General features: G+C 43.7%; 1 long non-coding RNA gene across 1 annotated transcript in view; it reads left to right on the top strand.

The window, feature by feature from the left end:
* Positions 1–943: 943 nt before the first annotated feature.
* The window catches only part of LOC140200732 (uncharacterized), a 34,834-nt gene continuing 20,137 nt past the window's right edge, over positions 944–15,640 (top strand). Inside the window, exon 1 of the long non-coding RNA XR_011886711.1 lies at positions 944–988. This is a non-coding gene — a long non-coding RNA (uncharacterized lncRNA). The remainder of the gene's footprint in view (positions 989–15,640) is intronic.

The following is a 15,640-nucleotide window of genomic DNA, read 5'->3' as shown; positions in this document are numbered from 1 at the left end:
AATCTCCTGAAGGCAAATTTCATCAGTCCAACTCCCTGCCTGCAATATATATATATTTTTTAAATCAATAGCATTTATCTACATTAAGGGGTAATCTAAGCTGCCAATTAAACTTCAGCAAATCTTTGGGATGATGGAAGAAACCATAGCAACCAGTGATGCCCACACAGCCACAGCGGGAATGTGAAGTCTTCATACGAACGGCACTGGAGGTTACCGTTCAATCCCTGTAGCAACAAGGAAATATTTCTAACTGCCTCTTTGACTCCAGTTAATCAAGCATCCCTTGGAAAGGATTCTGGCTAGCAGTGAACAGTGGAGAATAAATACCATAAATTCAACATAGTACTCAAATCCCCGAATGAAGGTGAACTGAATACCTTCTAGTTCCTCTTGAGGTTGTCTTTGCAATGCACGTGACAGTGACACCACAGCCCTACCACTCCCCAGACTTTTCAGTAGGTCTACAGTGGCTCTCCACTTGGCCTTTTACCTGGACAATAGAAAACTGATTCCGATCCCCTACTTCTGTGGTTGCGCAGAAGCCCCCACCCCACCCCGGGTAAACAGATCGAGGATTGCCCTCGCCAGGGTCAACCCACATAACCGGTGGGGCCTGATAACATACCTGGTCAGATGCTGCTGAGGGATTTTGCAGCACAGTTAACACAGGTTCGAACAGACATTCTCAACATCTCTCTGGAACAGTCCACTGTCCCCTAGGGCTTCAAGGCAGCTACCATCATCACGATACCCAAGAGGGCCACAGTAACCCGCCTCAACGACGACCACCCAGTGACACTGACCTCAACAGTAATGAAGTGCTCTGAGTGGCTGGCTAGGTGACCCGTCTTCCTGCTATACTCTTCTCTTTTCAGTTCGTTATTGCGCTAATCGTTCCTCTGATGATGCCATAGCCAGATCAATTTCCGTTTAAAGTTTCACTGAACACTGTAGATTTCGCTGCTCACGAGACCCACGGTGACAGGTAATTATTGTTTTGAACAGCGTAGTTATCAATACAAATACTGTTCCAAATGTACCAGTTTGACAGCTGAAGTGGGATTGTAGGCACAGGGTGGACACATGGGGATGTCCATGAGGGATATCCTTTTCTCGGCGGGCAGCCTGGCCACTGCGCTCGAATATGTCCCCGGGCCACGGCCGTTTTGATAACCACCAGCAGCACCATAGACTCCCGAAATTTACTACGAACGTGTACGATTCTAATTCTGGCGGGTGTAAAATATCAGTTGGAGTAAACCCGCGTGTAATTTTTCTCTTGATCTGATACCGGGGGAAGTTGGTGGAAAATCGTAGCGTGGAGATGCGGTGTGCGCACTTCATAACGCTGAGGCGGCACAGCCACCTTCCCGCCAGTTCTACTCAAACAGCCGAACCTTTTTACCTCAACAAAAGGCATAGCTTTGTAGCTAGTGACCACACCGCTCTGACCACCCGAATCTCACTATGTACGTGGCAATGGGCGATAAGGAAACTACGTGGGTTCTTACCCCTTCAGAACTCCGATAAAATACAGTGAACTATGAAGCTTTTTTCTGCTATCTACTTACTACAAATGCTGCAAACGATGTGAGTTATACTAACGGAATCTATCTAGAGGGAACAAGCGAGCTGACACCTTTGCTCAGGCACCCACAGCAGATCTTTATGATCACATAGCATTGCAGTGTGACCAGGCTGCCAATACTTTCCAAATTCTTTGATGAACTCGTAAATGGGTCAGTGGCTGACAGAGACTTTAAAAGCTACAAGGGATGATGGGGTAAAATTGAAAATGAGAGATTCTTAACCATCACAAAGTAGCAGCAACCGTACGACTTGCCAGAGACATAATCCCGCTGCTGGGCCCTCCCCCAGGAAGTATTTCAAACATTCAAAAGATTCAAAGTACATTTATTATCAAAGAATGTATAAATTATACAACCTTTCATTGCGACTTACAGGCAGTCGCAATGAAAGAAACCCGAAAGAACTCAATTAATTAAAAAAGGCCAACCCCAATGTACAGAGAAAGGAAAAACACATCATGCGAACAACGGCATTCCGAACCAAATTGAGTCCTTCTCCAAACGGACTTTTATTTTACAAAAGTTTATTTACAACATATATACACAAGGTAAAGGCATTCAAGACAGTGAATCGACTCAGATTAAAATATGGTTACTACCGTCTTTAAAACAGTCAATACCTCTTGGGAGTCCACCTCTCCGAGGTCCCCCAGTGTGACCATTACGACCACGTGCTCCCTCTCCAAGGACAGCCGGGCACGAACGACTCCTCGGAAAAGGGGCAGGCAGTCGGCCCGGGCAGCGCCCTCCACTTTCCACCGCCTAGACCGGGGGATAGCCATCTTGGCCAGGCCCAGGACCAAGCGCACCGGGAGATCTTCCGACCTGGGTGCCCATATATGAGGAGCGCGGAACTAAAGTGCAGCCTGAACCTCACAGCAGCCCCCTGAGAAACTCAACGAGGGGCTGCGACCTCTCACATCCCACGTACGCGTGGTACACTGCCTCCTCCCGCCCGCAGAATGGGCAGGTGGACGGGGTGTCAGAGAACCTGCTCACGAATCTGTTGTTCGGTACTGCCCGATGTAACACCTTCCAGCCCAGGTCCCCAATGTACAGGGGAAGCACCCCTGCGGGAACAGACTTCCACTGGGAACCTCCTCCGCTGCCATTACGGGGTGTATGGGCTGAGGTTGTTATTTTTGTTATCTCCATGGGTAAAAGCTTATCCAACGCAGTCAGAGAAGTGATGCTGTAATTGTTGATAATTTTTATTAAGAGAATTCATTCTTAGGTTTGGAATCCCTGAGAAAATCTCAAGTGATAACGGTCCTCACTTTACGGGTAAAGTTATACAAGTTGACAAAAGCTTTGTAGGGTAAGCATCATTTCACCTGCCCTTACCACCCTTATCTTACGGGGCAGCTGAAAAACAGAACAGGGCCCTGAAATGCAGGCTAGCTAAATCGCGCGACGAGACTGAACCGCAGTGACCAGAGGCGCTTCCACTGCCTCGCATGACTATGCGCTGCCGCTGCGATCCAAGCTGTGTATCAGGTATCTCTGCACGAGATGGTTTAGGACATCCCAAGCGCTTACTACTCTTCCTTTTCGGTAAAACAGAGGGACATTCATACTGTTGAGGGAAAACATGTTACAATATTGTGTGGCATTAATGGGAAACTCTTAAAGGTTTCCATCACCAGGTCATCAGGAGCCCAAAAAGTCGTGAAAACCGCAGAGTGCTCTAACAACCAACCGGGAGATTAGATACTTCCCGAGAACCTACCGACGAAAGAACTGCCGGCAGTTTCACTAAGAAGATCTGTTCCAAATGTTGCTGACCACATCTAACGCTTTAAAGGTCCGACATGGACATTTGCCTCGCACGTTAAGCCAGGGATGCCACCAGACCTGGGAACAGGTGTTCGGAAGAACGTTGATGATCGATGATCATTGCTATTTGCCACCTTAGGTAATCATTATGTAGTAGACATTTTGAGTAATCTGGACATCGATGTTCTGCTGTCATGCAGACGCATCTCAGGCCACTCACTATACGCCTAACATTTTTTCACCGTTGTCTTGAATATGCGTCGCGGACTAACCGGTACGGTTGTTGGGTGTGCCCTATCTATATATTCGAAAAGTGGATTGACAATGCGGCTAATAATCCTGGATCATAGTGAGTTTGATTGTGTTTTGCTTTGATAACAAAATTACAACTGTAAAGGGAGCACAGGACTGCACCGCCCTTAGGAATGACTCTTGCTAATGCAAATGTTTTGAGGGATAGTATCAACCCACCGACAACAATCGCACAAGTTCCCCTACCCACCTCCGAAGCTGCTTCATGGGGAAAGGGGTGGAGTATGTAACCAAGGGAAGGGACTGGGCTTGGTTAACAGTACGTGCAATGTCTATAATACTGGTGACCCTCCCTCCGAATCCCTTTAACTGTACTTACTGGGAATGTGGCTGTCAGGCCCATCACTGGTTACCAGAGGAACCCTTTCTGAAATGGGATCTTTGGCCTGAATCGAAGCCATGCGGGGTGGGGGGGGGGGGTTACTGTTATCTGGCCAACATAGTATTACAGAGGTACCGACCACAATGCCTACTCTCGCCCTACATCCCTTTGTGGGACTGCCATTGAAGGACTATGGAGAGCAAGTGTTTCTGGATTGTAATGTTCCTGTTTTGGGAACCTGCCATACTGGCTCCTGAAAGTTTTAACATGGCCTCAGCCTTGACGGAGAAACTGGCTAATGATACAACCTTAGTGCTACATATGAGCCATTACTGCCAAAATTCTGGCAATCCGCACTGTGGCCCTTCAAAAAAAAAGTGACTAGCACTAGACTTCGTTGTCCAAGAGGGGTGATACTTGTGCCATTATTAGTCAGGAGTGTAGGTCTTAAGTCCCTGATATCTACAGCCAACTGCCAACTCTGCAGGATTGAAATTCAGTAAGATTTATGTTGTCCTCTAAAGGACAAAGAAGGGACTGTGAAAGGTGTGGCAAGGCAAGGGTTAAAGACAACATCCCAGTGAGCACAACTGCAGTGGTGCATAGTGAGACCACCAGTACCAGTTTTGCTAATTGCAGTCAAATAGGCAAGAATGACTGTGGCCCTGTGTAATCAGCCTAGAAGAACATAGCTCCCCTTTACATGGTAGGGGATGCTGGGATGCTGGAAACAGACAATGCAGGAAACATAGAAGGTTGTGAAATACACCCAATTAAGGGACAATGCTTTACTAATTTGAAACTATCATCAGTTGCCAGATTGAATTTTCAAGTGACTTTTAGCACCTCTATTGTGAGTGGTGACTGACCTTGCAAGTAAGAAATTCGAGCATATACAATTTACCAAATGGTCAATATCCCTAATTGATAGGCTAATTCTGTATGAAAATAGCAGTTTTCTGTTCAAATTTCAGAACAGTGTGAGTGACAGGGGTCATGCTGATCTGTGTATTGCACCCAGTTGTTTTATTTTCTTTTATCGGCAATGACAAAGTGCATCGATCTGGTGCAGGAATTGCAAGACACCTGTCCATAACACCCTACAAAAGACAGAGGACTACTGAGAGGATCATTGGGGTCTTTCTGCCACCCAGCTGAGATATTTATCAGGAGTGCTGCATACACAGGGTCCTTAGCATTCTCAGTGATCCCGCTCATCTGTCCAACAATCTTTTTGACACCCCCACCACCATCTGGTCAGGACGTACCATAAGCATTAGGACAAAGTCTGTAAGGATGGGAAACAGCTTTCTTCCCCCACCCACCCCCGCAGGCCTCGAAACTACTGAGCTCCCACCACCCAGGTCTCATTCTGTATGACACACTAGTAGTTTATATTTGAACTTGTGTTGTAAATGCACCTTGTGCTAAATGGCAATCTTCCGGAATACATTTTTATTAATTTGTTTGTAGTAATATTACTTCATGTGGTGTGTGTGAATTATCTGTACTGTGTTGTGCACCTTGGTTTGGAGGAATGTTGTCTCATTGGATGGTATGTATGTAGACAGTTGAAGAACAATGAATTTGAGCTTGAGGTCGACTTGTCTCGATACATGTCCTCTGAGCTGTTCTGAAATGGACTAATATTCTTTGTAGCTGATGCAGAACAAAGCAACTTCCTGTGCATTTTGAAAGAAGCCATGTCGACCCTCCATTATTGTTCAATACCCTCTAACTTTTCTGTTCTGCTTCATAGCAAGAACCCAAAGTTTGTTGTTCCAGTGCTCAGTTGAAAGGGCTTGCAGAGATTGAAGCATCAAGATTAAAAAACAATGCAGTTAAATGGACTGTACTGTAACCAAACACAGCTCCTTTGTTCATATCATGAAAAATGTATATTTACTAAAACAATCAAATAGAACTAAATGTGTTTATTGACATGTTGTTATGCAAATAATGGATCTCACAGTCAGGATCAGGTTCATTATCACCCGAATGTGTCACTAATTTTTTAATTGATCAGCAGCACAATGCAGTGCGTGACAATATAGAAATAAAGTCAATTAAAATATATACATATATATTGAATTGATTTAAAATAGTGCAAAAACAGATAATATGTTTTAAAAAGTGAGGTATTGTTCATGAGTTCAATGTCCATTTAGGAATCGTATGACAGAGGGGAAGAAGCTGTTCCTCTTCTCATTTTTACCATCAGGAAGGAGGTACACTCACAACACGCTGGAGGAACTCAGCAGATCGGACAGCATCCGTGGAAAGATCGGTCGACGTTTCGGTCCGGAACCCTTCGTCAGGCCCGAAATGTCAGCTGATCTTTTCCACGGATGCTGCCCGACCTGCTGAGTTCCTCCAGCGTGTTGTGAGTGTTGACCCCAGCATCTGCAGATTATTTTGTGTTTAGGAAGGAGGTACAGAAGCCTGAGTTACCGAGTGTGTCCCTTCAGGCTTCTGTACCTCCTTCCTGATGGTAACAATGAGAAGATGGCATGCCCTGGGTGATGGGAGTTCTTAATAATGGATGTCACCTTCCTGAGGCACGACTCCTTGAAGATGTCTTGGGTATTACGGAGGCTGGTACCCAAGATGGAGCTGACTAATTTTACAACTTTCTCTAGCTTTCAGCCTTGTGTAATAGCGCCCCCCCCCCCCCATTGCAGACAGTGATGCAGCCGGTGAGAATGCTCTCCACGGTACATCTATAGAAGTTTGAGTGTTTTAGGTGACAAACCAAATCTGCTGAAACTACTAATAAAATATAGCCACTCTCTTGCCTTCTTTATAGCTGCATCAATATGTTGGGACCAGGTTAGATCCTCAGAGATCTTGACACCAGGAACTTGAAATTGCTCATTCTCCATTTCTGATCCATTTATGAAGATTGGTTCGTGTTCCATTGTCTTACCCTTCTTGAAGTCCACAATCAGCTCTTTTGTCTTACTGACATTGAGTGCCAGGTTGTTGTTGTGACACCACTTAACAAGCTGGTATAGCTTGCTCTTGCACGACCTCTCATCTCCATCTGAGTTTCTACCAACAATGGCCGTATCATCAGCAAGTTTATATGTGGTACTTGAGCCATTCCTAGCAGACAGTCACTGGTATAGAGAGGGCAGAGCAATGCGCTAAGCACACACCCGAGGTGCACCGGTGTTGATCGTCAGCGAAGAGATATTATCACCAATCCACACAGATCGTGGCCTTCCGCTTAGGAAGCAGAGGATCCAATTGCAGAGGCTCAGGTTCTGTAATTCATCGATCAGGACTATGGGAATGATGGTATTAAACACTGAGCTATAGTTGACAAACAGCATCCTGACATAGATGTTTGTATTGTCCTGGTGATCTAAGGCCATGCGAAGAGCCATTGAGATTGCCTCTGCTGTAGACCTATTGTGGCGATAGGCAAAATACCAGGAGTCCAGATCCTTGCTGAAGCAGGAGTTCATTCTAACCATGACCAACCTCTCAAAACATTTTATCATAGTAGATGTGAGTACTACTGGGCAATAGTCATTAAGGCAGCTCACGCTACTCTTCTTAGGTACTGGTATAATTGTTGCCTTTTTGAAGCAGGTAGAGAGGTTGAAAATGTCCTTGAATACTTCCGTCAGTTGGTTGGGACAAGTTTTCAGAGCCTTGCCAGATGCTCCATGAGGGCTTACCTCCTTGCGAGGGTTCGCCCTCCTGAAAGATAGCCTGATATTGGCCTGCGAGATATCACAGGGATCACTGGGTGCAGCAGGGATCATCACAGCTGTAGTTATATTCTCCCTTTCAAAGTGACCATCGAAGGCATTGAGCTTATCTGGTAGTGAAGCATCTCTGCCAATCATGCTATTGGCTTTCGCCTTGTAGGAAGTAATGTCTTGCAAACCCTGCCAGAGTTGTCGTACATCTGATGTCGCCTCCAGCCTCGCTCAGAGTTGTACTTTGCTCTTGAAATAGCCGTTTGCAAGTCATACCTGGTTTCCTTTCTACCGACCTGGGTCACCAGGCTCAAATGCCGCAGATCCTGCCATCAGCAGACGCCATACCTCCTGGTTCATCCATGGAAATCTGTTCATTCCCTCACCTGGTGGCCTGACGTTGTGTTATTTGACTGAAGTTTTATTGTTTTAATTTATTGCTGGAGTCTCCAGAGTCAGCAAATGATCAGAGGTAATTAAATGAAGGTTCATAATGATATAGAAACAACCAAGGACAAAGAGTGGGAAACCTTTAATGTGATCAGTACAGGATGTAGAGAGTTGGCACAAGTGCAGCTTCTGGACCAAACAATAATTCTGCCATATGGAATCTCAAAGTGTATTATGTGCAAGTTAGATCAGGAAATATAGATACGGTTCTCTGCAATGAATTTGAGTTTGATATGGATTTGAATCCTATAGTGGCAGCTGAAGTATTTAAATAAATTCACATTTGAAAAGGTAATTTAGTACTATTATAGAGTCTACAAAACTACTGGGTAGTTGACAAAGCCCACCTGCTTCATAATTATTCCTTAGCGGAGGGAAGGTGTTCTTCTTTTGAAGTCTGGTCTATATACAACTCCAGATCCAGACTATTGATTTGCAAGTCAATATATTCTCGAGGCAATCAAGGATAGACATTATGCACAAAATACTAGAGGGTCTCTGCTCAAAATGCCAACTGATTGTTCCCCTCCAGAGATGCTGAGCTCCTTCAACATTGTGGGTGTTAATCAAGATTTCCAGCATCTGCAGAATATCTTGAGTTAGGAACAGAATACAGCTGCCATTCTAAGTAATTAAATTTAGATCCTTTGAATATATAAGTAAACTAGGTTGTTCGTCAGCTGATAATCTCTCAAGATGATCGTTAATTTTTTTACATCATAAAAAGTGCATTTGAAATTTCACGCATAAATATGGAAATTGGCATGTTGTTTTGCTGCATGTGATGGCTTGTCTTTTACTCCAACTATAGCGTTACATGTCTAATTAAACTCTGCAACATCTTTACACCAAATTCTGAAAGGCCTTGCGGTACTGTTCTCCTTTTCAAGAGATTCAACCCTTTCAATCCGAAGATTTCTTCCTTATGATACTCTAGTCCAGTATTTTGCACTCCCTTCGGGCATACTTGTGAGCCTATCAACATTATGGAAATGATCTTACCATAGGGGTTCTAAAAATGTCAGCTCTTTTTCCATTTCGTTAGACCTAGGGATGCTGGATCTGCAGCACTATAGAATTATCAGAAATACTAAACTGGGAATATCAATCCATGCTGATGTTTCTTTTTTCTTTAGTAAATATCTGCCATATGCATGTCCTTGAAACACTGTTATGACTAAATGTTATTAGTCACAGAGTACTTGTTGTTCTATGTATCTATTTTTATCAACTTTGAGCACTTGGCATTGGAGATACAAATAGATAGGCACTTTGTAGAAAAATCCCAGGTCTCAATTGTTGAAGGCTAATGCTATCTGGATTATATGATCTAGGCAATAATAGCGAAGACTGGTATTCACTGTCTCCGTTAATATTTACTTTTGTGCAAGAATTCATTTAGACAATGATTTGGATCTGTTACTGACAGCCCTTCATTTTTATCCCACGTCAGCAGCATCATTACAACTGTTGTCTGTTCATTGCTTTCAGTGAACTGTCAATTAAGTCGTAAACTTGGACAATCCTCCCTACTCCAACCTTACTGCAGCAAATAAACTATGATTTTGTCTCAAAAGTTCAAAGTAGATTTTATTATCAGAGTACATGTCACCACAAACAACCCTGAGATTCATTTTCCTGTGGGCATGCTCAACACATCTATAGAATAGCAACTATAAACAGGATCAATGAAAGATCAAACAGAGCTCAGAAAATAGCAAACTGTGCAAATATAAATAAATAGCAATAAATAACAAAGCCATGAAATAACAAGATAAAAGTCCTTAAAGTGAGATCAATGGTTGTGGGAATCTCTCAATAGATGAGTGTAGTTATCCTCTTTCGTTCAAGGGCCTGATTGCTGAGGGGTAGTAACTGTTCTTGAACCTGGTGGTGCGAGTACCGAGGCACTTGTACCTTCTACCTGATGGCAGCAGCAAAAAGTAAAAGAGTGTGGCCTGGGTGGAGAGGACCTTGGATTTTGGCCCAAAACATCTACTGTACTTCCCCCCCCCCCCGCCCCCCACAGATGCTGCCTGGCATGCTGAGTTCCTCCAGCATTGTGTGTTGCTTGGATGATAGATGCTGCTTTCATACGACAGCATTTCATGTAGATGTACTCAATGGTTGGGAGGGCTTTACTTGTGATGTACTGGGCCAAATCCACTACCTTTTGTAGGATCTTCCGTTCAAAGGCATTGGTGTTCAGGGCACCCTGTTGTCAACCGTCACGTTATGATTGCTGTCACATTATGATTGCTCTAATCTGCCAACTTCAGACAAAAGCATTTCATCTTCATCCTTCCCAATCCTGACAAAGTCCTTTGATCTGAAATATTAGCCCTGGTTCTTTGCAGTAGTGCCCTAGCCTGCAGAACATTTCCAGCATATTCTGTTTTTACATTGAACAAATAACTAGCAGACTTTTTAAAAATCTCTCATGTCCTGCAGAATCATGAAACAATGCAATTACAGTTAACAGAATAGATAAAAACTGGCTGGCAATTGTATTTGTGCCAAGTCCTTCAAAATACTGGATAAAAGTTAATTCAATATTCCACGCTCACTGCAGACCTTTCCTAAATTACTTTCCACTTTTCGCTTATAAAATGTAGTTGGAGCTTCACCCACTCTCCTTTCTCAGAACAAATGTATGTATGTATTTATTTATTTATTTTTAAACAAATAAATTTCTCCAGTTTTCCTTAAAAAATTTAAATGGTTAATTTCCCATGTGGGAATCCTGAACAAAAGCAAATGTCTTTCCAACTTAGCAGAACACCTCCTCTCAATTCACAAAGAAAGTCCTGAAACTCCAGTAACTTGTCTCAATAAATCTCTGTCCCACTCCCCATCTGTCTTCTTGGGTTTCCAGCTCCCACCTTGCTCCAGTGTTACCCAGAAAAAGTTTCAGAAGCAGCACGTTATCTTCAATCTGGATATGTCACATTGTGATTTGAATGATAGTCTAAGGAGCATTAAATTACTTTCTATACTGTGATGCCCTAAACTGCATATGTTACTCCAACTACAAACTAACAATGTATCACTTTAAAGACCATTTATTTTTGTGCTCTATTTTATTGTTTATAGCTTTCATTCACTGTCATCATTACAGGATGCCATTTAGAGAGAAAGATTACATTTGTCACATGTACATCAAAACATAGTGAAATGTGTCATCTTATATCAATAGCCACAGTCCGAGGATTGCGCTGGGAGCAGTGGGCAAGTGTCGCCACACTCAGCAAAGCATGCCCACAACTCACTAACCCTAACAAAATGTCTTTGGAACATGGGAGGAAACTGAAGCACATGGAGGAAACCCATGTGGTCAGTCACAAGGAGAACCTACATACTCCTTACAGACAGTGGCAAGAATTGAACCCCCATCGGTAGTCACTAGCACTGTAAAGTAATTGCGCTCACCGCTACACTACCATGCCTCCCTACTGGCACGAAGTTAGAGCAAGTTCAAGTCATCAGTTAGGGAGGCAATAAGATTTTTGACCAGGTCTATCATATTACTTCAGTCAACAGGAATTTAGAAAAGACAGATGAAAACCTTCAGATTTTAAAGGCATTTTTGTCATGTTATGAATCATATTTCACTGAAACAATTTTCTTACTATTAATTCACAAATCTTGGTTCTTGAATCTAATATACAGCACTGACTTATAATGCTTCAATGCATCATTAAGCACGACAGACCCCTGTATTATAGGGGGGATTTCCATTACCTAGACTACCATAACATGGGAGTCACCTGTAATCAGATGACCAAAAGGTACAAATTCAATACTTATAAAAACATTTTGGATGATCTAGAGTGTTACACATTCACCCAAAACCAGCATCATCCCCTGTACCTTATCATATTAAAAAGAAACAGCCAGTAGCTGGAATGCAACCAAAATAAAACAAAATAATTTTAAATGTCTCATACTCAGCTACCATATATTGGAAAAGCGAACACAGGATTCATCACAGTTAGCTGATGTCCAGTACACATCCACAGGAGAACAGGTAAAAATTATGCTCTTGATGACTCCAAATCAGCAAGACATTTTCAGGTGACTCTACTGCCTAACAACCGGAAGGCAAGACTAAAACCTGACTCTGGGTGTGATTGGAAAGTGAGAATTGCTGGAGCAAATGACGATTGGAAAGTCAGAGGATGAAGGGAGTGCTGGACTGCTGCTGAGGGCATGGATCATGATGACTTAATTTTCTTTTACATCATAAATTGTGACCATTTGGTCCATTTTTGACAGAAGTTTACTTTGATTTGAAAGACAACAAAATCCCATGTTTTGTAAACCCAGGGTGCAATTTTATTTTAGATTTGTTGGCCTTGAGGCACTATCTTGTGTAAGGAATTTGTTTTCTGCATGGAAAGACTGAACAGATAATACATTCTTTGTTTGTGAAAAATTAATTGTAAGCTGCAATTCCACATGCTTGCAAGAGAAAATAGCTTTGTATACCCTGTACTTCAAGTACTTTCTGAGACTATTTTCCTGGCGAAAGAGAAAATAAGGGTGATACTGGCCATTTCAGTCCAATTATGTCTCTAAGAGGGGCATAGAACCAAATGATCACTAGACATAGGAAGTATAGTTTACCAATCACATAGTACTAGTAATCTGGGTTCAACTCCTCCTGCTGTCTATAACAAGTTAGTATCTTCTTCCCATGAGCACATGGGTTTCCTCCAGGTGCTCTGCTTCCCTTCCACCTGCCAAAGATGTATAGGTTAGGGTTCGTAAGTTGTGGGCATGCCATGTTGGCATCAGAAGCATGGTGACACATATGGGCTGTCCCCAGCACATTCCCAGACTGTGTTGGGTGTGTTGATGCATTTCACTGTATCTCAGTGTTTCAATGTTGATGTGAATAATAAAGCTAATCTCTTTTCTCATTGCAAGTGACTCCACATACTTTGTTTTGCAAGCAGCTCTCTATATGTTAGAACCAGGAGCAGTCTGAGGTTCCTCCAGCCTGTTGCACCATTTAAACATACATGGTTGATCTGATTGTAACCTTAGCTCTATGCCAGTCTGCTCATGGTAAACTTTCTCCTCTTGCATATCAAGAGGCAACCTCTGCCTTTCCATCAACCCTCAAGTAAAAAAAAATCTAAAGACTCAAACCTCAAGGAAAAAAAATGATGCACCTCATCCCAGTACTAAATGGATGAATCCTTAATTGTAATCTGGAACTAGATTCTCCCACAAAAGAAAGCAACCCTTCCATGTTTACCTATCAAGGCCCCTCAGGACCCTAAATGTTTCAAATCAGTCACCTCTTTAAATGCCAGGAGAAACAAGTCTTGTCTCTCCATCTTTTCTTCACAAGACTATTGCCTTTTCTAGGCATTATTCTAGTAAACTTTTAGTGAAATATTTCCAATGTACGAACATCCTTTCTTAAATAAGACGAAAACTGTGCACAGTAATCCTAGTGTAGTTTCACAAATAGCCAATATAGCTGAAGCTCAACTTCCCCAACTGTGCATTTAATTACCGTAGCAATAAGAAATATTCTGATGGGTTTCTGAATTACCTGTTTTACTTGCATACTTGTAAGAAAGGGTGGGTGCCAGGCCGGGTTGAACCAGGGTAGTTATGGTGATGTTCAGCTTCTTCAGCCCATGGGTCACCAGGAGCAATGTAGACCAGGTGGACACACGTGCAGAGACCAGAGATGAGGATGGAGCAAAACCAGGAATCTTTACTTGATATTGGCTTGTAGGGAACTCAAGAATCAGCACACACACACAGGCTATGTAAACTCAAGACTGCGCAAGGAGGGAACTCACATAGAGAAACAAAACAAAGCACAGGTGCACTGACAACTGAAGCAAAACAGATGGAAACAATCAACTAATAATCAAGGGAGGAGCAGCATTGGAGCCTGGAGCACTCTGGCGCCCCCTGGTGATCAATATAAAGTATGACATGATACCGCCCCCCCCCCCCCCCCCCCCACGGCCCACTCAACAGCCAGCAATTGACAGCTCAGGGTCATCAGGTGGTGACACTGGAAGTCTCTGATCAGGTCCATGTCCATATCCAGGTGTCATGGGAGGGAGCACACAACCTTTCCTCTGGGTCATAACCCTCCCATATATAGGCATCCATTAGTCTCATGAGAACATGGATTTGCACCTTGGAAGGTTTCCAGGGCACAAGCCTGGGCAAGGTTGTATGGAAGACCAGCAGTTGCCCATGCTGCAAGTCTCCCCTCCCCACGACACCAATGTTGTCCAAGGGAAGGGCACTAGGACCCTTGGCAGCTATACAGCTTGGCACTGGCGTCGTTGCAGAGCAATGTTGGTTAAGTGCCTTGCTCAAGGACACACACGCTGCCGCAGCCAAGGCTCGAACTAGCGACCTTCAAATCACTAGATGAACACCTTAACCACTTGGTCACGTTACACCAAGTATTCAAGCTAGCTGTGAACCAGATGATGGGGTCCAGAAGCCCACAGACAGTGTACGCCATCTGACAATCAGTGATGTGAGAGGCTGGGGGTGGTCACAGGACAGGTGCCAGCAGATTGTACAGAAGACGTTTTAGACAGGAGACATAGAAGATGGGGTTGATCTGGATGGTACAAGGCATCTGGAGACAGTAAGTGACTGATAGAGATCTTTGAACAGTCTGACATAGCATGGCACCAGTTTCTGAGACTCAAACCTCAGTGGAAAATCTTTGCTGGGGAGCCAGACTCTTTCACCAGGACAGAACAAAGGCCCCACCGGACTTTGACAATCGGCATGCCACTGCTGCTGCAGAGAGAGGTCTTCTGCAGCGCTGCCCAAGCTTCCTTCCACTTCTGCCAGCAACAATGGACCAGCTGTTCAGCAGATGGGATTCCTAACTCAGACTCCTGCTCACATAACAGAGGAGGTGGACAACCAAACTGACACTCAAAAGGAGACATACCTGCAGAAGAGTGGCACAGTGTGATGAATAGATAATTGTTCCAAGTAGATGAGTTGGCCAACCCAAGGCACCTCAGCTCTTCTCCAGGTCCTGAATGGTCCACTGACTGCCCATTGGTTCATAGAAGGACAAACAGATACTCAGACTCTCACAGACCATAGATATCAACAGCACATTACAGGCCCTTCAGCCCACAATGTTGTGCTGACTCTCAAATAAAGAAACAAAACAAAGCACAGGTGCACTAATAACTGGAATGAGACACAGGTGAAAATACTCAACTCATAATCAGGGAGGAGGAATGTTGGAGCCCAGAAGCCTGGAAGACTCTAACCACCTCTTCCCCTGGTGATCAATCTGAATCACGACATATACTAACTAGACTTAAGTCAGATTTATACTTCTGTGTCAACTCAATGCCGTAGGTACGGTGTCGCCGTGAACCCTACGCGGATCCCTACGCCGTAGCCTGACGCGCACCTCTCCCAAAATGTAACTGTGCGTCACGGCAACACAGAACGCAACA

Source organism: Mobula birostris, chromosome 7 (assembly GCF_030028105.1).
Source record: "Mobula birostris isolate sMobBir1 chromosome 7, sMobBir1.hap1, whole genome shotgun sequence".
In the NCBI taxonomy this organism is placed as follows: domain Eukaryota; kingdom Metazoa; phylum Chordata; class Chondrichthyes; order Myliobatiformes; family Myliobatidae; genus Mobula; species Mobula birostris.
The sequence above is the reverse complement of the archived record's forward strand: the minus strand, read 5'-3'. Positions and strand labels throughout refer to the sequence as shown.